Consider the following 26,881-nt stretch of genomic DNA (forward strand, 5'->3'; position numbering starts at 1 on the left):
GCACCTTCTTCTAAAAGTAATGTCATGCTATAGGATTTGTGCAGTGGGTACATATGTATGCAGGCCATATTTTCTTCTTGTCATGTTACACAATGATACAAGAAGAGAGGCAAAGGAAAGACATATGTCATGACAGAGAGACAGATGTCGAGACAGACAAAAGTGGAGGAAGACAATGCTGGTGAAGTCTCATATCAGGAATTTATGGAAAGGAGTGGAAGGCTTAAGCTTGGGGTTGTGACATTTCTCTCACTTTACAATAGTGTGAATAGAAGATACAAAGGAATATGTTAAGGAGAATCTGAAAAAAATAACAAAACAAAAAACAAAACAAAACAAACAAACAAAAAACCCATTGTCTACTTCTGATTTTCATTTCCAAGGAGAAATGATTTTACTTTTTTAAAATTTTTATCCACTGTTACTTGGTTCTTAATAGAGCTTCAGTTCTTTAAAGGGTTCATAAATCAAAGCTCGAAACATCAAAAAGTATTGTCCATTAGCCTCTCTGATGTGTCTTATTGCCTGAAAAGAGGTCACTCACACAAAGGAGAATACAGCTCATGCTTTTCCAGTGGTATCCATGACCAGCATCTTGAACATTCAGAGGGAAACTGATGTGTGCATTGTATATTCTACAGACAGTTACAGCTCAGCATCCCTCTTACAGGATGTAAATATTGTTTTAGGTTCCAGTTCTCACCTTCCCAGTTATGATTAACACTGTCAGGGGTGGAAGAAGAATGTCTCAGTAGTCTGCAACCTGAATAGAAGAAAGTTTCTCAGCCTTTCCCTTAATAATCACACCACATTATAAATCAGGATAACATGATTGGAGTCTGATTTTCCCAGTGACATCTCATAAGTCCAAGTGAAAAAGAAACGATCCAAAGTCTGAGTAAGATTAATAAAGGAAGTGGCAGAATGATTAAGGAATAAAATAGAGTACATGTGGTAGTTTGCATATGCTTGGCCCAGACAGTGGCACTATTAGGAGGTGTGGCCTTGTGTGTGTCACTGTGGGGCTGGGCTTTGAGAGACACTTTTTCTAGCTGCCTAGAAGCCAGTCTTCTCCCTTTTGCCTTTGGGACAGGATGTAGAACTCTCAGCTCTTCAAAGCTCTTCCAGCTTTCGTGATAATGGACTGAACTTCTGGACCTGTAAGCTAGCATCAACTAACTGTCTTCCCTTATAAGAAGTACATTAGTCATGGTGTCTCTTCACAGCAGGAAAAGCTCAACTAAGACAGTACTGGGCAGCAGATGGAGTGCATGACTTAGCAAGTTGACTACAAATTACTGGAAATTAAGGCAGACCCCAGGATAATAGGGGTTTCGAATTATGTTTGTCTCACATCACAGAAGTCGGTGTGCTTTCCAGGAGCAGTCCACTACTTTCACAAGTTTCTATTGTGGACTGTTCTTGGTATAGTAGTTACTGTGCTCATTGCCATGATGATATGTGTGACAACACATGATCCTTCTGTCTCTACCACTTGAGAACCTGGGTTTATAGGTATGTGCTACCACACCCTGATAACTCACTGAGTTTAAAGAGGCAGATAAATGTGCAAACTAGATATGAAATTTTGTTATATATGATTTAATAGACAAATGCTTATACTTGTATTCATTCATTCATTCATTCGTTCATTCATTCATTTGGTGAATGACCATCTACTAAGCTAGGTTTTAAAAAAAGTGAGTGTGATTGCTCCTTCCTCACTTCAGTAAATGCCAGGATGCCTAGGACATGGTGGTTACAGATATAAATGTGTGCATATAACCACACAGATCACTTTAGTTCAGTGTTTCCTCCCAGCTCCCCTCCTTACTGTCTGGGTACCTCCTGGGGCTAGGATTTAAGTCATTTCACATCATTTCATTCTATGTTCTGCCTGCTTGTGTAGGTCCAGCAATAGATTATCAGCCACCTGAGGCTGTCTCAACCAGGATGCTTCACATCTTAGAGTTTCTCCAGGTGAATCACATGTGTGTTTAAGTTTGAAAAGCCCTGCTAAGGTATGGAACCCAGGCTCTGTCATGAATGAGTGCTCAATAAATAATCTTCAAATGATTGCACACATAAATTAATGACACTGAATGGGGGAAGTGGGCTGCTTTTATTAGGGCTAGGCAGGACTCCAGATTTTCATTTTGCCAAGTCTGAGGAGACTGCAAGGAGGTGGGGTCATGTTTCTTTCCCTCTCAAAAAAGAAAAAAAAATCACTCGTTGGGATGCCTGGATGCATTTAAATGTCTGGAAGGATAGACTTCATCACATTCATGTGACCTCAGAAACAAGGGCTTTATTTTGCTCCAGTTTTCCAGGATAGAGTTCAATGAGGCACAAAGTCACTGCAGTGGGAAGTTGAGGAAGCTGGTTACATTTATTCCAGACATGAAACAGAGAGAGAGAGATGAACACTGGTACTTCTCTCTCTCTCTCTCTCTCTCTCTCTCTCTCTCTCTCTCTCTCTCTCTCTCTCTCTCTCTCTCTCTCTCTCAGAATATTCAGTCTGGAACCAATATTCACGGAATAGAAATGGCTGCTTGTCGTGTAGGTCTTAAAACTTCTGCTAACCTAATGTAGATAGATAATCCCTGTAAACATGACCAGATTGGTTCCTATGATGATTCCAAATCTCATCAACTTAATAATATTAACAATCATCCCTAGTCAGTAAGACTAAGTTCAAAGGTGGGGGAGTCTATCAACTGTATAAATCAACCAAAGTCATGGGATCAGGAATTCCATTACTCTATTGTACATGCTGTGAGTGTCATAGGCATATTAACACTGTTTAAAAACGTAGCAGCAGAAGAAAGAAAAATACATTATTAAGTTTGTCTTTTAAATTAAATATTATGCAGAGTATAAAGTTAATAGAGATTGAGATGATAGCTAAATTAAATATAATAGTGCTTTGTTAAAAATGACAAATTTAGATTTTTTAATTAGAAGAATTAAGTGAAGATAAAATAATAAATTGGATTCTTTTTCTGCATTAATGATAGAGTACAAACTTAACTCATGTTCATGTACATAACCTACTTCTTAAAAATCATTAATTCTCCACACAATGGTCTTAGAATAAAACTAATCACCATAATGGAAGTACCATTCAGGTCATAAAACTCAGCACATAGAAGGCACCACTGGCCAAAAAGAAAACAATCATCTAATCCATCAAACCCATGGTTCTGGGAATGTCTCCAAACGCACTAAGCTAACCTTTATGGTTTCTGCAGAACTGTTCTTGTTAACTAAAATATGATGACCTAGGGCTACACTGGAATCCCAAACACGCAGTGCAGTTTCTAACCAGCTAATGAAGACCTTTCAACTTACACCCATGTCTGAACAGTCTTTTGTTCTGCTGGATAACATACAAAAGAACCAGTTATTTAATCACTGTTCATCAAGGTCAGGTTCTAGAATCAGCTAATGTTCTAACCAAGAATAAATAATTAACAACAGTGGGTAAACACGCAGTGGGTTTTTATTTAGCCACAATGAACAGAACCAAGTGCTTTTCAGGCAACTAAAAGCTGGCACAAGATCAACAGGTTAAGCAGAGTAAGCAGGACTCAGAAAGAGAAACAGCATTTCCTTATACACACACACACAGAGTAGAGACTGTCTTTGTAAAAGGCATGAACTGGGAAGGAGAATATGTAGAAAGAAAAGTTCTAAAAGAAACAAAAAGAGATGATAACATAGGAGGTGAATCTGGTGAAAGTTTGTTTACATTTATCTATGAAAATATATATCCTGACCTACCTGCATCTGCTCATGTCTACAAGAATCTCTTCTATCCTATCCTTGGGCTTTAAGGCAGAAAGAACCCCTCGCACAGAATAGCATGCCTGGGTGCTCTGTATTGTGTTTTTTTTTTTTCTGTTTGTTTTATTTTGGTCTGAAATTAAAAGTATGTAAAATAAAGAAGGTGAAGTTTTATAAAAAAAATGAAAATATCACAACAAAACTTGTTATTTTGAATGATTAACACATGCTGTTTAATATATACATGTTATCTTAATAAAGATATGGATTGACATGTTCCACAAAATATACAGAACAAAAAATACATAAAATTGAATTTTGGAAGGATAATCATTTAAAATATAATTTAGAATTTGATGGCTCCTAGAAGAATACTGGTTTCCAGGCAGCTAGGATGAGGGTCTTAAAGCCCACACCCACAGTGACACACCTACTTCAACAGGGGCTCAGCTTCTAATAGTGCTACTCCCTGGGCTGAGCGCAGACAAACAATAACACCAATTAAATATTGACCTGTATAAGAGTTGCCTTGGTCTTGGTGTCTCTTCACATCAATCAAAACCCTTAGATAAATATATTGCTTACTTTTGTGTAGCTGTGGCAAAAACATTTGAAAAAAATTTAAAAGGAGGAAGGCCTAACGTTAGCTTGTGTTCAGACACGCTAGCTTATAAACCTTGGCCCCTTTGATTCTAAACTCACAGTTAAAAGAAAATTATGGTTGAAGCATGATGTACAGCCAACTCATGGCATAAATAACAGAAACAGGGGGGGTGGGGAGGAAGGCCAAGGATTGAGTAAAAACATCACACACACACACACACACACACACACACACACCCATGATATGCTTGTTCCAGCTCTGTCCACATCTTTGCTTGTTTTCTATTTCTGTGACAAAACCACATGAGCCAAAGCAACACATGGAAGAAAGGTTTCCTTGCCAAGCACAGTCTATCTTGAAGAAAAGTCAGGTCAGAAACTCAGGCAGAAACCTAGAGTCAGGCAGTCAGACAGAGTCCATCAGCGATATCTGCTTATTGGCTTGCTCCTCAGGCTTACTTTCTAATTTTTTTATGATCCTCCCAGGACTGGCAGGTTAGGGACAGCACTCCCTCAGTGAAGGAGGCATTCCACATTGAGCATTAATGAAGAAAATGCCCAACAGCCTTAAAATCCAATGCTATGGAGGCTTTTTATTTTTTTCTCCTGGTGTTTTTTTTTCCCAAATAACTCCAGGCCTTCATACTCTGGATACTTAGATTTTCTGAAATTGACAGTTTAGAAATCTATGATTTTCCATATGTGAGAAAGAGAATAGTCTCAGAAGTGGAACTGACTTCTGTGGTTGAGGGACTAGCCACCACCTTCAGGAGCATGATGTTCACATCACCATTGTGGCTGTTGTCACTAGAATTCTTAGATGTTTTTCTTAGACACCCAATAAACACCAGCAGAATGTTTTCAGAAATTGCTCATAAATAGAACTTCTATTCTTTTGAACCACCAATTTGCACAAACATTTTGTTGCAAGTTTTACCTGTTGCACATGAACTTCTGGAAACAGAATCCTGCATTCTTTTCCATGCACTCAGCTTAGTCCCGCACCATTTGACTACACTTCCTTCACCTGCAGAGGATGCATTCTCTGTTAAGAGTATGAGCTTCTCTTTTAGAAGCAGAAGTGATTTCTTTAATAATATATTTTCCTCCAAAGATTTACTTCCAAAATGTCTTCAGGTTAACATTCATTTTTTTTACCCTATTTGTTTTCTGAGAACTGTGCCCTCCCCATTTTTACTCAGTGTTTTTGAAGTATAGCATTATTTCTGCAGTGAGGTGATGTTTTCTTCCCTCCCTGAGATGCTCAATGGCACTATCAACGGTCCCATCTGCAGCATACTTCTCATTTATCCGTGCGTGTTCTCTGCTACCTGCTATGTATTTTCCACTCAAGTTAGATATGCAAAATCCATGTGTAAATGAAGGAGTTTAAAGCCCACATTAGCAAAGTGAATACATAAAAGAAGGGAAAGATATTAAAACATCAGCAGCAGGCAGGCAAAAAAAAAAAAAAAAAAAAAAAAAAAAAACAAGGGGATCATATTACCCTTGAACAAAAAAGCATGGAAATTTATTGAGTCATGATACCATGATGAAAATGGGCACACTCTTGAGAATGTGCTGTGCATGAATATATTCCTTAGTATGTTTTACATTCATAATTTTAAAAAGGAAACTAGACACTTCAGAACATGCTTATCTCCAGGTCCTCGGGTTTTGTTCTACAAAACTAAAATGGTAAACGAGTAAGCCTTAAGATATGCTTAGCTGTTATGATTGCATTTCAGAAGAAAGAAAAGGGCACTCTTAATAGTATATATAGCAGAATTTCCCAGACATGTTCTGTACCCTTCATGATCAGCACATACTGTTAATTTCTATCTGCTGAGTACAGAGAGCTGATTACATAGGCCTTAAAGCTCTGAGTTGAAACAATATTTCTGTGGGTCTTCCTCTTAAGTCCTTAAAGCACAAACATCAAAATGCATATTCTCCTTGCTAGAATTCAAAGGATGATTTTACTGTTTTCTGTTCAATATAATTGAATGGGTAACAAGAAGCTAGCATTCTGATTTACTCTGTGTCTCTCAAGGCAAGCAGACATGACTATCCCATCACTGGAGGACCAGGACCAGTATCCAAGGATATTGTTAATCACAGTCCAGCCCTTATCACCTTGACTTATGTAGCCACGTCTCTCTTCACTTAGTGCCTGCAGCCATTTGATTTGGTGGCAGCCATCTCCTCAAATATTTGTGTATTTTCCCTCCATCCAGAGTTTGTTGTCTATAATGTTAAGGTAAAACTCTCCTCTTCTTAAGAACAGCTAAGGTCTAAGTTTATTGTCTGTCAGACTCAAGTCTGTCAGGCTGATACAATGCTCCAGATTTGTTCCAAATAGATTCCTAGTATGTCTGTCAGTCGGTGCACTAGTTTTTCCACCCATCCTTGATCGTTCACACCCATCATTTCTGCCTTTTCCAGTATGTGATGGCCTCAGCACAAAGCCTTGGATGTAGAACAGGGACCGTCCCTTTCTACTGATCTTACATTTTCAGTGATAAATGAAGTCAATAAATTGCATGCTTTGTTTGCCGTATAAGACTGTCAGGACTTGCTCAGTATACTGAAGTTTAGAAAATTTATTAACTTTGTAAGTTTTAAAATATTTCACATGAATGTATTTTACCGTGAAATATTCAATTCCAGATATCAGGTTTACCAGTTGGCTTTACATTTTCATGAATAAATATAAATACTCTATGGCAAATTTGTTAATATTTCTTCACTCATATTGTTGTCACTAAAATGTTTTCATACTCCATTAAGCCTTCATTCATGAAGCTTCTGATTTTGTAAAGACAGATATTTTTTATTGTACTATTGGTTTGGTGATTCACAGATAAATGAATGTTTAGAAAGGAGTGAAGAGATCTTATGACCACTTTCCAGGTTGTTTAAATTTATTCACGATACTTAATGAACAATCTTGTGCCTGATCTGTCCTGTTTTATTTTTCTATCCTTAGGTGAAATGAACTTGCCTCGGGATTTTTCTTAGACTGAAAACAGCAACAGCTCTGTTCTTGTGACAAACTTTGTAAAGTGACATGTAACTGTGTAATGCTTGTCTGAAACATTAAGCAATTAAAATATCGTAAAATCTCATTGTAGAAGACAGAGGATGGATGGTGATGTATGAAAACTGAAGATATTTCCAAGAGAGAGAAAATAACAAAAATAACACTGTATTAGATGACTCGGAATCTCCCAATGATAAAGACAGCAATTTCATAATGTTACTTTCTTATTGTCTATGCACAATCCTTTACTTTAATTTTCTTTAGATAGATGAATAAGTAAAGGGGTTGTAATTACCGTTATTTTATCAGATCAGTATATAGCTTCCCTTCAACTATATTGAGGTAGACCCATTATAGTTGAAAAGCTTTGAAATTAACAGAAAAATATGATCTCATCCAAAAATGAAATCTTATATTCAATAAGCTAAGAAAAGTTGGAGCTATGACAGATCAATTTGCTATGTCAGTTTAGAATGATTCCAAATATAGTCTGCAGTTTTGGAAAGAGATGCCAAGAGTAAGTGTAGTCCAAACTGTACCAGTGTAGTCTTACTTAGGGTTTCCATTGCTCCGAAGAGACATCATGACGAAGGCAACCCTTATAAAAGACAGCATTTCACTGGGACTGGGTTATAGTTTTCGATTCCATTATTAGCATGGCAGGAATCATGGAGGCATCCTTGGAAGGGGCTGGGAGTTTTGCATATTGAACTGAAGACAGGCAGAAGGATTCTGTCTCTTCTTCACTGTGTGGAGCTTGAGCATGAGGACCTCACAGCGCACTCCCACAGTGACTCATTTCCTCCAGTAGTGCCATACATATTTCAAGTAGGGCACACTTCCTAATAGTCTTACTCCCTGTGGGCCAAGCACTAACCTATTCAAACCATTACAAGGTTCATCACAAATTTCACACTTTCCTCTCTGTGCTAGAGGTAGGGCATGTGACCTTAAAATCGTGCTTTAATCACTTCAACTATGTTATATACAAGAAGTAGAAGGCCATCAATGAAAAGGTTTTATCAATCAGCAGATACTCCTTCAAACATTCAGTGAGTCAGAGTGCTGGCAATGGAGGTAGGACCAATGACTATTTGCTTTAGAATGCTCTTGAGTGTGAAGGGAGAGGAAGGTAAGGCATTGTAAATTAGTGATTATGCCATGAGGACTCTAGGAGAAAGTGGCCACTATGCTCAGGGAGGTCATGTTTCTACCAACTGGTGGAAATATTGCAACAGATTTGGGGAAAATCGTTATAGGTTTCAAGAAATGGTGCAATTTGTATCTGGTTCTGTGTCACTGACGCATTGATCCAGACTTTGGTTTCAGTGCTTGATGATTCCCATTGTTATATGTGCTTCCATAAAAACAAAAGAAAAGGCTATCTTTGGGAACAGGATGGTTTGTGGATTGGTTGCCTGCCACCTCTCAGGAACCAGAAGTCAGGCTAAATAGGTGCCACCATTAGCTGTTCTATGTGAGGGAAATATAACCTCAGGCACACAAGACAGCACAGGAACAAACTGATACATCAGTCAAAGAAAATTCTGAAGTTAAAAATGTTTCTAAAACAAAATATCCCACTAATCTGGAACATTAAAAGAAACATCATGAAATTGGTGTATTTATCATTATCAGTGTGTTTCATCTTTGACCAAATAAAACAGAAAGGCAATAACTCCATGAGCTCAGCTATAATCGCTAATTGCATAATTATGTTATAATAAGAATAAAATTTATTCATCCCAACATGATGAAAAATGTTGAATCATATCCCCAGATGTACAGTAGAACATCTGTTGTAGTATTCCTCTCTTTGAGCCTATCTCCAAAAGAACACAAATATCTACTCCTTCACCCTTTCTTTACCCAACTTATCCCATTATTCCATCCTCTAACATCAGCAGAGATTCACTGGAAATACACTAGCTGAGCAGTCCAGGGAGAGAAGAACCTATGAATAACAAAAAATAGAGGAAGAAAAATAATCCCAAGCCATCGACCCAGACAATATTTTCAACAAAATTATAGAAGAAATATTTTCTAACCAGAAGAAAGAGATGACAATGTGATATAAAGAGAAAACAGAATATCAAACAGACTGAACAAGAAAAGAAAGTCAATTTACCACATACTAATGAAAACATTAAATGTACAGAACAAAGAAAGTGTAGGCTTAACATTTTCTCAACCTTACTTTTACTAATGCTTCCTAAATGCTTTTACTTCCCTTCTAAACCATCACCCACCAGAGGTAGGTAAAGAAAGGATATTAGGATAGAGAGAAAATAGACTTGTATAGAAATTGTTCTTTGGCACAAATCCTATATTCATTGTTAATAAATCAGCAGTTCAATTTATATGATAATATTTGTAGTAGGTAAATGTTCATAGTGAAAAGAATGTCACTTGGAAAGCCATTGCTTATCCCGTGGAAAGGGAAGTAAAAGTTTTAATATTACATGGATGCAGTAATAAGTAGAACACTTTACTGGTCATTTATCTAATTGTTTCTTTTCAAATGGTCAATTTAATATTATTTGAATATCATAGTAATAAAAATATATGTGAAAATTCAGTAAAATTTAATGTACTGGTCAATCAATGGCTAAAGAAGGACGAAGGGCAGAGGAAGAAACACAATCCTAGCATTTATTGCCTGTATAGAACCTCATGAAATAATGTAATAAGTGTATAGGAAGAATCTTTGCCATAACCTAGTGCTGAGGAAGTTAGAATGCTCACTAATAGACAAGCAGTGAATTCTAAGATATGAACATAGTTTGTACTGATCATTAGTGAAAAGTATTCTGAATTGGTTCTAGAAATACTGATAGCTTTCATGTGTTTTATGTATAATTTTACCTGAATACTAACTAAGAAGGAGTCACACTATGACTTCTCTTGTTATAAACACAAGATATAGATATATAACTATAATACTCTACTCATTTTTATTTTTAAACTTTTCAGAAAACCAGAGGCTTTTCAAAGATGAAACTGAATAATATCAATCCACGTGAGAAGGCTCTTCCTGAGTTTCAGTTGAAGTAATTAATAGAATCAATAGTGATTACATTTTCTAATGAATACTTAATTGGCTCTCTGGGAAATTACTTATGATTACAACTCATTACCAAATAATTGCATGCTGTGTAGTGATTTGTGTCATGCTGTTAATTCAGACTTATGAAAAGGACGAATATTTCAAACTCCAGCTTTACTCCTGTAGGAATACAGTGCTTTCTCTTAGGAAGCAGAAAATAAGTATCTGTCAATTTACTTTTGCAATCGTGACAACTGTTACTGATGAGGGATACCTATTTTTAAACACATCAATATTCAGAAAGAGCCAAGTTGAATTTTTCTTTATTTAGATTGGAGAGATCCCTCAGTGGAACACCCAGCTATAGTTGAAGTTTAAACATCCAATGACATGAGTTAACAAATATATAACATTTCCCTCTAGAATGGTTCTTTCAGAAAAATATGTATTTTGATACATGCACACATGCACACGTACACACAAACCACAAAAAAAATCTTAAAAGAGAAAATTGTAAAATTGAGAACAAAAAAGTGGTCCAGAGACTGAAATACCAACTAAAGACCCCACCTAAGGATCCATCCCATCTGCAGACACCAAACCCAGATACTATTGCTGATGCTAGCTGTCCCCTGAGAGGCTTTGCCAGAGCCCAACCAATAAAGATGCAGATGCTTACAGCCAACCATTGAACTGAGCATGTGGACTCCAATGGAGGAGTTAGGGAAAGGACTGAGGAGATGAAGGGGATTGTAACCCCATTAAAAGAACAACAATATCAACCAAGTAGACCCTCCCTCCCCTCTGCAAAGTTCCCAAGGACTAAAGCACCAACCAAAGAGTATACATGGAGGGACCCATGGCTCCAGTTGCACATGTAGCAGAGGATGGCCTTATATGGCATCAATAGGAGGAGAGGCCCAAGGTCCTATGGAGGTTTAATGTTCCAGCATAGGGGGATGCTAGGGTGGTGAGGCAGAAGTGGTTAGGAGGGTGGGGGAGCACCCTCATAGAAGCAGGAGGAGAGGGGTGAGGTAGGGTGGTTGTGGAGGGGAAAGCGGGAGATAGACAACATTTGAAATATAAATAAATAATTGAGAGCAAAACCTGGTAGACAGGTCAAAATAGGGTGGTAGACAAGGATGACCCAAGTACTGGGGTGTGCGTGTATATTATAACAAAGATAATTAATTTGCACGTTAATTATCAAAATAAAATCATAACAAAATATATACTTGCTTTGTATTGAGTACAAGAGAAGTTGATTCTTTTATTGGTCAGCAATAAATTTACCCAATAGCCAGCAGTACCTGTGGGTGGTAGAGAAATTGTCCAAACATGGGGATCTATTTACTACAATGGAATAAGTGGAACAGGAAATAGTACTCGGTGTCCTTCACCAAGCAAAGACTAATATTTATGGTCCAATTCTGAAATCACCAGCAAGAGGTCATATGCCTCTTTAGTAAAGTCCTCATCATGTCTTGGCATCATGATCCTCACCAAGAAAGCAGAAAACGGCAACAATAATTGCTTAGTTATTGATAAAATGAACTCTGTGGAAGACCAAGTCCAGTTCCTGACAGAGTGGAAGCTCTCGGTCGCAGCCACCAGAATGTCAATGTGCATGCTCCTTATACACACTCTTCACAGTGCTGGTGCACACACGGTGTTCCTGCCCTTCTGCTGAGAGGGGTCTGAACGAGCAAGAGAGTGACAGTGATGACACTGGTGAAAATACCGATTTACACAAAGCAAAGAAATCCTCCTGGGTAGCCTGCAACATCATTTTCAAGGTTAAATGCCGAAGTAGTTACAAATCTTATTTCTTCAGGGGAAGCTCAAAAATGAGCAAACAAGCAAAATAAAATAAAACAGTCCATATTAAGTGCCCAGACAAAAGAATTTTTCAAAAAAATAACTATGAAAGAAGAAATAATTAGAAAATGATTGCTTTTATCTCTCTCTCACTAAACTTTTGATTTTTAAATACTTCCAACTTTGTGTGTCTTAAGTGTTCCTTATTTTGTTGTTTTTAACAAAATCTCATTTATTCAAGTTTACCAATGAAGACTAGGCAGCTGGATGCCTGCGAGCTCAGAGAGACAGAGAAATCACTGGGCTGACTTCATCCTCAACTGACATTTCCAAAAGAAAGGCAATCTCAAAAACTCTTAAGCTGAATGTTCCTCCTCTGTGCTATGTATGCATCACTGTCTGAACATTCTCCTGTCTTCCTCTCTCTCTCTATGATTTTTTTCCCTCTGTTCACTCTCCACTAGTTGCTTGCTCTGCCTCTCGGCCAATGGTTGACCTTATTTAATCCTGTTTACAATAAGAGAGCTTTTCCATTAAAAGTGTGGGCTAGGACTGAGCCACTCCATAGTTTAAAACAGGATTTTCTAGTAAACGCAATGTTGAGGTTCAGTGTGATCAAAGGTCTTTCTACATTATTTTTCTTTTGATGGAAAACAGATGTTTCGTTTTATATAGTATCTCCTTGTTACAGTTTGCTCTCTCTACCACTCTCAGCCACTTTCTACCTTTCCTTCCATAAGTGTCCAGTCCATTTTTCTGTTGTATTAAGAAAATAAACATGCTACTATGGGAATGTAATTAATATTATAATATAATATAACATGATAAGATCAAATAAAACCAGCACGTATGAATCAGATGGGAAAAAAGGGGGGGGCAAGAGCCCAGGATACAAAGAGACTCACAGTCACAAACTTAGGAATCCTGCAAAACCTCTAAAGTGGAAGCAAAAGATATTAAAGTTTTGTTTGTTAAGTATTTATGTATTTTATTTTATGCGTGTGAGTTGTGAGTAGTTCATCTGCCTTTGTGTGTGTGTGCTACATGTATGACTTGTACCCATGAAGGCCAGGAGATGGTGATGGATACCCAGGAAATGAGTTACTGCTGATTGTGAACTTCATGTGTGTACTGGAAATCAAACACATGTTTTCTGCAAGAGCTATGAAGCTCTTAACAGCTGAGTTATCTCTCAATCTCCAATTATGTGTTTATTTATGTATGTGTATGTGTATGTGTATGTGTGTGTTTTCTAGTGAAACAAAATGAGATTCTTAAAAGTACTCTATAGTGTCAAAAACTAGTTCTTTTCAGAAATACATATGTGAACTTTCCCATCAGACACATAGATCTGGTTATATTATTATCATTTCTACAAAAATAGTATCAAATATTCTGTAATGAAGTTATAACTATAGTAAAAGTAGGCTTAATAGGATAGCACTTGCCTAGCATGTGAAAAGCATTGTGTTCCATTCCCAAATCCCCAAATGAACAAGAGTCTAAAACAAAATTTATATATGTATAAATGTATGTATATTTGCTTTGCATATATAGCTAATACTTTATGTATGTTCTATGTAGTTAGTAAAAAATGATTAGAAACAAAAATCATCTTAAACTAACATGATGCATCTTTTTTATTGGAAGTAGCAATAATGGATCAAATTTCAACATTTTATGTGTATGGTCTCATCCTCAAAATGATCTGGGTAGGTTCACAATAAAATGACAGATTCTTCGATGCTACCGATGTTATTTAGATTCTACAAGCAGCTTTGATAAATCTCTTGTCACACCGTAGAGAAAAACCAAGTTTATAAAGAGAAGGTAGATGTTCGAGGTGACAGCCAGTGTATTTAATAAAAATGAATGATGATGTAAAGGCGTGTGAACAGGCTTCCTGTCCCCGCAGAGTTACTCCTTAATTCTTGTCATTTGTCAAACACACCTCTTACATTTAGGTGTGAAATTTTATTGTGCCCAAATTGGCCTGTACTTTCCTTAGGCACTTAAAATTTTAATTTTACATATGTTACTTCAATAACACAGACAAACACTAAGACATGATTTAAAGAAGAAATCCAAGACAATCAGTGGAATTACACCTGGAAGGTATCTGCCTCTTAAATAATGTGTCAAAAAATAGAGATGTTGCAGCAAATGGAAGATCCTAAGTCTCACCAGAGAATATAAACCATAGGCTAGTGGAAAAGCGACTGGATATTTAAGGAGACTGATTTCTTAACTGTTTACATTTTTAGACTATGGGACTTTTAAATTTTGGAATGTTTATATTGTAATGATATTTCTGTGTGCTTGGGGGGGGAGAAAAATTGTCATGGATTAATGGTGTTGTTTATGTGATAAGATGACAAGAGATAGTTACAGGTAACATTGTTAAAAAAAATTGAAAATAAGAAACATTAATTGCTTTGTGTATGATACAGGTCCTCTAATTTCATAGTAGTGTCGAATGTTTTTATTGAGCATTTCTCTGCTATATATCCACCTGGGATTTACATGGATTCATTATCACTTCACAAGGGATTCTATAACCTTTCCAGGGACATTAAAAAAGATAAGGTATTAAATCATTATAAGTAGTAACAATAACAACAGCACAGCAGTGATAACAACAAAAGAGTCTACAGGATATGTGCTGGTGGTGGTGGCTAAGAAGAGATCCTTTTGCTGACAGCATGAGGGACAGCGTAATGTATCTGCCCTTAGCATGACTTCTGAGGCCAATGTGATCATAATTACACATGTATGTAAGGCAATTTGTCAGTGGCACTGAGGATACGACCCCACCCATTCATAGCTTCTAACTTACAAAAACTCGAACTTCCATAAAAGAAAATATTCTGAGCTGAGAATGCCACTGAGAGTGTTCTCTGCTCCTCGGAACAACTGCCTACGAACGTCGTTATCCATGGTCAGCACACAAAAGACGATGGTCAATAGGAGGTGAAATATATTTCAACTTGCTGCAGACTTTGTTTCATCCTGGTGGTACTTCTTTTGCTGACATTGCCGTTGCAAGAGTGGGCTTCTGGGGACTCTTGTTTCACAGAATCAAAGAACAGCTGAGGCCAGGCAATAGGTGGTAGTGTTGGAGGCCATAGCAGGCCTTAAGTGGTTATCCCATTATAAACTGTAAAAGATGAGTCTAAAATCCAAGGAGTCATGAACATAAGGGAGCTTCTAAGACCATAAAATGTTCACCAAGAGAAGATACACTTAGGAAGTACAGTCACCTCAATAGAGAGGTTATGTGCACTACAGGCAGCAAAGAGGAAGGCGTGAGTGCATCAAGCAGTTTGATGGCCCAAAGATTGCATCACAGGCCCAGATATCAGGTTTTCCTTTTTTCTCTGCTGGTTTCTCATCTTATGTTGTTTAGTCATTCATTGTTGTACTCCATTTCTTCTTCACCACTGGACTGTGGATGCTTAGATTGTGCCATTGTATATTACAAGGGTGTAACATGTTTTCCGATTGTGCAGGGTTACGATCTTGTAAGACATTGACTTGAGTCCCAGGAGAGTATTTGGGCTTTTAAACAATATTATCATTATTAATGTCTGTGGTGATTGTCACCATTGGACTGAAGGCACTCCTCATTATAAGACAGCAATGTACTTAAGTATTCTGAATTGAAGCATTATTGTTTAAAAATGATATGTTGGGTATCAAGTTGATAACAGATTTTTTATGATGCTTGGTACTGATTATCAATTTGAAATGATAAAGAATCACCTGGGAGACAAACTTCTAATTATGTCTGTGAATGGTTACTTTTAATTGGGTTAGTTTCTGTCCAGACCTCTGGTAAATTATCTTGATTTAGTTAACTAAGGCAGAAGGACTCATTCTAAAAGTTTGGAACACTGTTTCCTGGATGTAGATTCAAAACTGATTAAATGTGGAACAAGAGTTGACCACAAATTTCATTTCTCCTTCCTTCTTGATGTTGATACAGTATGAGCAGCAATCTCAACCTCCTCCTGAAACGATTATTTTGCTTGCTGTATTGTTAAATAGTTGTCACAGAAGTTAGAAAAGTAACTTCAACACTTCTTTGTGTTTTTATGTTTGTTCCATTAAGACCAGAGACCAAGGATGTGATTCTCAGGACTCAAAGGGATGGACTTTTTTTTTAAATGTATTTATTATATACACTGTAGCTGTCTTCAGATACACCAGAAGAGGGCATCAGATCGCATTACAGATGGTTGTGAGCCACCATGTGGTTGCTGGGATTTGAACTCAGGGCCTATGGAGAAGCAGTCAGTGCTTTTAACCACTGAGCCATCTCTCCAGAGACCAAAGGGATGGACTTTAGATGAAATACCTTATAGTGGGGAAAGGAATCTTGTAGAGCTCACCTCCAGCAGAAAGACAGGACATCAAATAGTGATGGGGTTTCGTCTCTCAGTTGAAACCCTGACCCATAATTGTTCCTGTCTGACACAACTGCAGGGAAACAAATGGAGAAAAGCCAGAGGAAAAGGAGGTCCAGTGACAGGCCAACGTGTTATCCAGATCAAGGGGAGGCCCCAAGGCCTGACACCATTACTGAAGCTATGGAGCACTCACAAATAGGACCCATCATGACTGCCCTCCAAAACACCCAACAAGCATTTGACAGAGTCCAATTTGCACCCAACAAATAAAAAGAAGATGTTGACTCTTGTGGTTGGATTAGGGAAAAGCTGGAAGAAGCTAAGGAGGAAAGCAACCCTGTAGAAGGACCAGCAGTCTCAATTAACCTGGACCCCAGAGATCTCACAGATACTGGCCCACCAACCAGGCAACATACACCAGTCGATATGAGGCCCCCCCAACACATATAAAAAATAAGACTGCCACATCAGGGTGCAGTCTGAAAAGATGCACTTAATCCTCAAGAGACCAGAGGCCCCAGGGACTTTAGAGGTCTGGTGGGGTGGGGAATGACGTGAGAAGAAGGTATGGAATGGGGAACAGCCAGAGGTAGAACCAGGCAGGGAATAAAATCTGGAGAGAAAAGAATTGAATAAATTAAAAAAATAAGTATGAAAAAAGAGTTTGGATTTTAATGTTATGCTTCTTGCATGGGAATGGAGTATACTCAGAGTTTTAAAAAGGTTCTCAATCAACCTTGCAGATTTCTTAAAGCAAAAGTGAACCCGGTTCTTTAACTTCATTGATTGTGACATCTACTTGTTGAAGTGACAAATGGCTATCTGTCAAATAAACATCAAGTCTGATTCAAAATGTCCCACAGAGTTGACTAGAGTAATACTCTTTCCCATTGTCATAACCATTAAGACATAAAATAAAGACTTTTTAAGCTTTTTGTGAGTTTTTCAAATGGGTTATGAGTACCTTTTCATTAAATTGGATATTCTATTTATATTTCAAATGTAATCCCCTTTCCTGGTTTCCTCACTACAAACCCCTATCCCATTCTCCCTTACCCTGCTTCTGCCTCACTATCCTAGGTTTCCTCTACACTGGGGCATCAAGCTTTCACAGGACCTCCCACTGATTCTAGATCAGGCCCCTTTTGCTCATTCAGTCCTTCCCCTAAATCCTCCATTGGGTTCTCATTCTCATTCTGATGGTTGGCTTCAAGCATCCTCTTCTGTACTGGTCAGGTTCTGGTAGAGCTTCTCAGGAGACAGCTATATCAGGTTCTTGTCAGCATGTAGTTCTTTGCATCAGCAATAGTGTCTGGGTCTGGGGTCTGCATGTGGAATCCACAGGTGGAGCAGTCTCTGGATGCCCTTTCCATCAGACTCTGCTCTACTCTTTGTCCATAGATTTCCTTTAGAGAGGAGTAATTCTGGGTTAAAATTTTGGAGATGAGTGGGTGGCCCCATAACTTAACCGAGGGGCCATTCCTAATGTCTAGATGTGGTTATGACAGGTTCTTCATCCCTTTTGTGGGGTATTTCAGCTAATGTCATTCCCACAGGGTTCTGGCTGGCTCTTGCTTGCTAGAGAAAACTGTTTCTCTAGAGTTAGGCAAATTTTGCAGAACTTGAAATTACATGTTTCTAGAAAAAAAAAAAAAACCAATTTCACTTTTAGAAAACAAAACTTGCCATCCCAGCAAATAGCAACAATGGTCTTGTCTCAAGAGAAATGGCATTTGCTGGGAACCAAAGAGGCCAAGGAAGACCACTGCTCCTAGTTTGCTCCTTATGCTTGCTCAGCCTGATCTATTATAAAACTCAGAAGCAGTTGCCCAGGGATTATATTTCCAATGATTGATGAGCTCTGACATATCAATCATCAATCAAGAAAATGTTCTCCAGGTTGAGTACAATCTAATCTGTTAGAGAGATATTTTACATTTGACATTCCCTTTTCACAGATGACTCTGAATAATGTGATGTTTACAAAAATCTCAATAGCACACATTATTATTATTGTTATTATTATTGTTATTATTATTATTATTATTATTATTTTGTTCATGAGTAACTTATGTATCTACCCTTCCATCAGTAGACCCAACAATAAGTATATCTAGTAGATAAGATACTTTCTTGTCTCTTTTCCCTTTTATTAAAAATAGCTCCGTTTCTCATATAATATGTGCCGATTACAGTTTTCTTTCTCTACATATGCCGGTTCCTTCTCAACTGCCCTCTCATCCAGATTTCTTTTCTTTCCTTCTGTTATTAGTAAAGGACAGAGAAACCAAACATAATATAATAAGAAAAATCAAAACCATTGCATCAAATTTGGAAGAGGCAACACAAGAGATCCAAGAGAAGGCAGAAGAATCAGAGATTGACTCATCCACAAATTCATGAGTTGCATAAAACCACCAAACTGAAAGCTCTAATATACACAGAGAAGACCCAATTTAGGTTGGTGTCAGACATGTGACTGCTATTTCAGTATCTGTGGATTCATATGAGCTTGGCCCAGCTAACTTGGAGGACCATGTTCTGGAATCCTCCACTCCACAGACTCTTACATTCTGTCTTGCTCATCTGCATGGTTCCATGATCTTGGTGGGGAGGAGTTTGATAGCATATGTAAGTCTGAGTGTTTGACACTCTTTCTCCCCCCCCCCCCCCCCCTCTCTCTCTCTCTCTCTCTCTCTCTCTCTCTCTCTCTCTCTCTCTCTCTCTCTCTCTTTCTCTCTCCCATATCTGTCCAAGGCTATCTGTGTTTGCTCCTTTCTCACATAGGAGGGGAGTTTTCTGATGATGGCTGAACAAAGAGCTGATTTATGAGTATAAAAAAAGTACTTACTTCACCAGGAATAATTCTATCACTACTTTTTAAAAGATCCATTGCATACACAAAACCATGCTCCTGCCTCGATGATAATGGACTGTACCTCTGAACCTGTAAAAGTAGCCCCAATTAATTGTTTTCCTTCATAAGACTTGAAATTGGTCATGGTGTGTTTTCACAGCAGTAAAGCACTAACTAAGGCACCTATTGAGATACCCCTGTTTATATCTACACCCACTTTCTAGTGGATGTTTTATATCTACTTTAATTAGTTCTTTTTAGACCCTTGCTAGAGGTGGAGTTGATAAAAAATTTTTCCCATTCATAGTTTATCATTTTTCTTAATAACAATGACCTTTGCCATATAACAGCTTTTCAGATTCATGAGGTCCACTTGCTAATTGTTGATCTTGGGGCCTGTTTTAACAGTGTTCTGCCCAAAATGTCTGGAATTATTTGTACAGTTCTATATGCAGTTATCCTATTTGACCAGCTCCATATGTTGATGATACAGTAGTTTTCCAAATGTTTATTTTTAAATCAAATATATCTTTGTTTTAATAAAAAAGTAGGATGTTCATTTGTGGGTGGTTCAATCTGAATTAGATTTCATTGTTCAGTGTATCTGTCTTTATACCAATACCATAATGTTTTTATTACTATAGTTTTGCTGTACAACTTGTCTGGTTCACTCCATGAGTTCTTCTTGTTTAAGATTGTTTTATTTTATTTTTTTAATTTGGCTTGTTTGATTGTTTGGTGTGTGTGTGTGTGTGTGTGTGTGTGTGTGTGTGTGTGTGTGTCCATCTGAAGCTAAAAACTGTCTTTTCAAGATCTGTAATGACTTGTGTCTGAATTTTAATGAGAATTAAATTTAATGTGTAGATTTCTTCGGTAGGAAGCCATATTTGCTATTTTTAATCTGAGTGATCCATAAACATGGGAGGTCTTTCCATCTTCTGATACATTCTTCAAACACCTGACGTTTTTATTATATGAATCTTTCACTTGCTTTGTTATTTACCACAAAATATTTTATATTGTTATGCTCAAATATTTTAGACATAAATGTCTAAGAAGGGTTTAGTCAACTCTAACAAAAAACAGTGAAGTGTCAGTCCACTATAGTTTCAATGACAAGTTCAAGTTGTCAGAAGTCACTGGAAATCAAAGGCTGTAGTAATTGATACTTTCAAAGGAGTTGCAGTTACCTAATTCTGAAAGTTTTAAGTTTTAGTACCTAACATGTACTAACTTAAAAATTAACAATTGGTGTACGGGGCTGAACAAAAAATGGGAATATAACATCTAATGATGAAGGACCAGAAGGTAAGTGGGTCTGGCTTCTATTCCTTCGTAAGGACTGTCAGTGGGTTATCAATACAAACAGCACAACACTCTCCCTAATCCCTACAGAACCACCAACCTCCCCTGACCCTCTCTCTTCTTCAGGAACTTACTCAAGTGAGAAAGAAGAAGCAGGGTATCAATCAGAAAAAAAAAATGTATAGGTAGATGATAATTTTTAGGGCTTTTCTTCATTTTGGATGATGTCCTAAACTTTTGAAACAATTACATCAAGGTATAACAAATGCATTAGATGTCTCTTGGCTTGTGTTATTACCTATCTGTTCCTCATTAACCTACTTACTGAAAAGTAATTCCAATATATATCCAATATATCCAAACATCATTATGGAGAATGCAGGTACCTGTATCACGCTCTAAATGTTTTGAAAATAGTGCAGTATAATTTCGTGCACTTACTTCCTTGAGGAGAAAAAGATTTATGCTACACAAAGTATTCTTCATAATATACGTATGCATACAATATACTATCAGTCATACAAATGCTGTTAAAAGCAAATTGATAATCATCTAATAAAACAATCTACTATTGAATACATGAAGTACAACTTTTCTGTATAATTTATATGTGTGATATCTGATTGAGTAGGTACTATTTTGTAATAAAATTAAAAAGCATACATTTAACTATCTCTTTAAAATAAGTAGATACTGTCTTATAACCAATCACAAAAAAAAAAAAAAAAAAAAAAAAAGACTTCAAAATGGCTGCTTTCCTTAGCCACCTTCTCCTTTTGAAACAAGTCAAATGAATATTAAAAGCAACAAACTTATCCAGGCAAAGGTGCCAAATTGAAAACAAGACAAAATATGAAATATTAGCAAGAAATAAATAGTAGTACAGGCATAACACAAAGAAAAGAAATGTAAACTATGTTAAAGATAAACTGCAAGTACTTGGACAAGTTGAGATGATTCAGTGGATAAGAACTCTTGCCAACAAGCCTAATGGGAGTTCCATGCCCAGAACCCAAAAAGTAGAAGAGAAGCAATTCCCTTAAGTTGTCCTTTGACCTCTTCATTCATGCCATGGCTCATGTATACACATACCCAATGAATATATACATACATACATACATACATACATACATACATACATACATATATACATACACATATACATACACACATAAACATAACAAAAATTAAAAATAAATTCTACTTACTTTATAGCAGAAGACTTTGATATAGCTCTTGATTTCTGTTATAGGCAATAAAGAGTGATTTAGAAAAGACAGAAATATCCCTGTGGCTCTTTGGCCAGATAGTCTACTCTAATCAGTGACACTAGAGGAAGACTATGTCTAAATGACTGAGGTAGAGAGTAATAGAGGAAAACACCCAGTGTGGACATTTGTTCTCCCACATGCTACACATGAACACACACACACACACACACACACACACACACACACTGGCACAAATACAAGACAGAAAGAGGGAGAACAGGGGAATGAGAAGAGAGAGAGAAAAAAGAGAGAGCATGCTCATGAAGACCAGTTACGCTGCCACACTCTAAGGATTGTTAATGTTACCAGAAGCTATAATGCATTTGAAAGGCTCATTCCCGAAGTTTCAGAGGGAACTGAGCTGATGTCTCTGTCTCAGAACTGGTCCTCATAACTCTTGCAATAATACTATAATTCTCAGCCTCCCAGATTGCTGATGTATTGTAGAGTTTCTTATATCCTTATAAAACTAGTATGTCTCTCATTGCTCTCCATCATAGTGATATGTAATATGCATGGTGTGTCCTTAGCTCCTTCACAGATACTGAAAAAAAGAACTGTATGTTTTCCTCTTCTGTTCTTTTTTTCTATTGAGTTTATTCCCCAACATGCAGATCCACTGGGCAATGTCTCAAATGGACAACGTATTGAATGGGCAGCTGAGTGTCTTCACTGGAATGGAATGGTATTCAGCATGATGTCTACATGTATAGGATATACGTATAACTTGAGCCTAGCAGTTTCAAGCTACTTGAACTTGAATGACAGGTTACTCTTCATTGACAAGTTGTGGGGAGAGTAGCAAGGAAATTAGAAAGACAGAGAAGACAGAAGATAAAGATGATAGAGAAGCTGGGGTATGGAAATCTTACACAGCTAGTTTTATGCCAAGGAATTTTATAAGAATTATGGTATCTTTTATACAGTTCATCATGAAAGGAGACATGAGATAAGGTCAACAAGGTACTATTATACAATGAGATGGTCAGCAAGAATCTAGTCTAGTAATGCTACACCAAGAAAACAGAGTGATTCAAGAACAGAGAGGAGGGAGAAGGGAAAAGGAGAACTGAAGCAAACATATTCCTGTCTGCTATTCCTGTGAGAAGCACAAAAGCACATGGCAAGATTTGGAAAAGAAGAGGTCACAAGACTCTTGACAAGGCCCTGATATGATTATTTTGGGGCCCAGTGATATGTTTTGTCAATTACTTTAGGATAAACCACCAACTAAAGAGTACACAAAAGGGTGGGGCATGGATCCAGAGGCATATGTAGCAGAGGATGGCACTGTCTGGCATCAACAGGAGAAGAAGGCCTTGGTCCTATGAAGGCTCATTTCCTCAGTGTAGGGGAATATCAGGGTGTTGAGGTGGGAGTGGGTGGGTGGGAAGGGGGAGCATCCTCATAGAAGCAGGGAGAGGGGGGAAGGGAGATGGGAGAACGGGGAAAGGGGATAACATTTGAAATGGAAATACATAAACTATCCAATAAAAATGCAAAAAAGAATTATCTAAAAGAGAGGAACAGAGCATGCTGCAAGCATATGACGCTTCAGGGTGGGGAGGAAGATGGCATAGCTTTCTGCCCTATCCAAGAAAGGTTGTTGAAACTTCAGACCCTGTATCTTTTGTATGACACTAGGAACATAGTCACGCTTCACTGTCAGGAGGGCATTATGCTTTACTTATGCACTGGAGTGTTCAGTTTGCTGGGCCCAGACTTTGTCTAGATGGAAATCATTACTGAGCCTTAGATGGAGGAGCTTGGTTTTAAGTAAATTCAGTGGGACTTTATGGCTTATGAGCATGAAGTTCTCTGCATTTTGGCTACTTGTTTTCTACAATGGTCTCCAACTGTTACAAACAGAATCTTCTTTGTTAAGGGCTGAGAGCTACACAGGTCTGAATGAATAAATGTAGTTAGAATGCGGTTGGGATTTATACATGTTTAATAAAATGGTGATAGCAGGTTTTATGGGATACATGGCCTTATTGTCTCTGGGCACGTGTCTAGGTTTAGCACCAGATATGATTTCATTCCTATTGAAGGGACCTAAAGTTTAATTGGACAGCAATTGATTACCACCAAGTTAGGAGTGTCATTATTGAACTCTTAGAGATTTCTTGTCATTCTGAAATTTTCATGTATTCCATAGGCATCAAAGATAGGTAGGACTATTGCTTGTTTCTCTCCTTTAGAAACTTACATAGCATCTTCTGGTACTGTGGTAGCTGGTCCTTAGAAATGTGATGTTCAAGTCTTATCCAGATCAAGTCCTCTGATTCCAGTGTCAGAAATGCATGGTTTCTAATAGGAACTTATCTTCAACTTCTGGAGGCAAAAGAAGGTTATAGTAATTTTCTCTATTTAGGGGGTGGACTATTGGGCTCTTCTGATCAACAACTTGAAAAACAGTGTCTTCTGCCTGGTAATGATATTTTTGTTAATCTATGGTATTTGAGGAAAGCATTATCAGCCCCACTGGGACATCATTGAATCTATGTATACATATGTCAAAACATATACTTATAGGATAAACTTCTCTAAGTTATTTTAAAAATATCCTTAGTGTTATTTTCCCTATTCACTTTCTCTCTCTAATGCTTTACTTCCCCTTCTCCTCCCTTTTTCCCTCAATTTTCCCATTGACCTTATCATATTACCTCTTTCCTTTATTCCCCTCTCTCATCCCCCAATGCAATTACTATCTTTTTACTTTTGTAGATTCTATGGTTACTCCAGGTTTCAGACTCACATTTGAAAATCCGCAGCAAGAAACCACAGAAGAGACAGAACATGTATTGTTTCTCCTTTTGAATCCGTTCTTCCTTACTCAATATAATGTTTTCTGATTGTTTTAGTCCATTATATAAAACACGTGGCTACTGTTTAAGTTAGGGTTTCTATTGCTGTAATAAGATATTATGAGCAAAATAAAGTCAGCAAAGAAAGTCGGCAAAGAAAGGGTTACTTCATCTTGTAGTTTATATTCCATTTTTCTGAGAAGGAACTGCAGGCAGGAACCTGTTATTTAGGCCCTCTAGATCAATCTTCAATGTAAAGAAATGACATACAAGATAATCTATTGGCTGAGTTTTTTCAGCAGCATTCCTTTTTCCACAATCTAGATCACCAGCAAACAGGTGACTGTGCCCTCAGTTAGTTGGGCATTCCTGATCACTAATCAATCAAAAAATGACCTACAACCCAATCTGTTGGCTACATTTTCTCAATTGAGGATACATCTTCCAAAAATGACTCCAGCTCATGTGACACTGGCATACAAGTAGCCGGGACAGTTACGGAGCCCCTGGTGTACGGCCACAGTAACATCAATCTCAAGTGGCACCCCTACACTGACTTAAAATTCTGTCATCTATATGATTATTACCTACCTACTGGGAGCCAGGTATTTGGCTGAAAATACTTTTAGACCATGTCAGTGACTCAAACATTTCTATTCTGACTGGGTGCTGGTGAGTTGGGGTAATTACCTTCTTATTGCCAGCTATGCTAATGCATTGCATTCCTGTAATATTTCTCTGAGGCCATGTTTAAGAGTCAAAGACAAGAGATCTATTTTTTCACCAACATGAAACAACTCCATGTACGCCCACATTCTCATCTGAGCTCTAAGAGTGACAGCCTAATGTGCAGCCTTGAGCTTTTGCAGATGTGTGTCAGTTTAGGAGACAGGAGAGCTGACTGTTATTTTTTTTGACAAGGCCACATATTTTACAAACCATGCTTTTATTTAGTTATTTAGTGATGCTATTTAGCGATAATGTTGCAATTTACATGCTCTCATCAGAGCCCTGTCTGCCACATTCATGTTTCTTTTTTAAATGCTTTAAAGTGTGATTACTGTTTTTCATAGTGTTGAAGGTTTTAAAGGACAAGAGGGGAAACTGGGAAGGAGGATATCATTTGAAATTTAAATATGTAAAATAATCAATAAAAAGAATTTTAATAATTCCAGATTCAGGATATGTTGATTAGTTATATTATAGTCCAGGAATGATAAGCAAAAATTATGGTGTGTGCTCCTGTAAGTATGACCAGGACAGCAGTTACATTGTGTGAAACACCAAGGCTTTGAGTGGGCTTCATGCCTCCTATGGTGATAAGCTGACCCTGGAAATGCTAGAATGTGGAGCTGGCTAGATTTTCTTGAGTTATAGATCATGTTATTGTATGGAGTAAAAGATCAATCTCTACTTGTTATTTTTTTCTTAAATTGTGTTCAAACAAATTTGTACTACCTGCTCAAGTGAGAAAAGGCCCTTTCAAGGTGAAGCTCTGGTGTGCCGGGTATTTACCTGCCCTTTCTCCTACATGAAAATTCTCTTCAATAAATATCAATAACTTACTGGGTAAAAATGGATTACATGCAGGATAGATAAATCAGTTTGGTGTAACCGTCCTAAGGCAAATATATATCCTTTCTCTAATTTCCATGAATTAATGTGAACTTATTAAAGACAGCTCTCACTTTTCTATATTAGTAATGGAAGTATATAGTCATAGCTTATTTCAAGTCTTTTGTTGTTGTTGTTTATAATCTGAGAAGTTTGACATGTGGTTTGACATGGAATTGTTTAGCTTTAAACTATTTGTGACTCTGTCTTGGCAAATTTGTGAGGTTTAAACCAGTGGTTTTCTTGTTCTTGGAAATTCTGTCCTAGAATTTTGAACTGAAAGTTGTGTAGTGCTTTGTGTAGGAGATGAAGGTATCATTAG

Source organism: Micromys minutus, assembly GCF_963924665.1.
Source record: "Micromys minutus genome assembly, chromosome: 26".
NCBI lineage: Eukaryota > Metazoa > Chordata > Mammalia > Rodentia > Muridae > Micromys > Micromys minutus.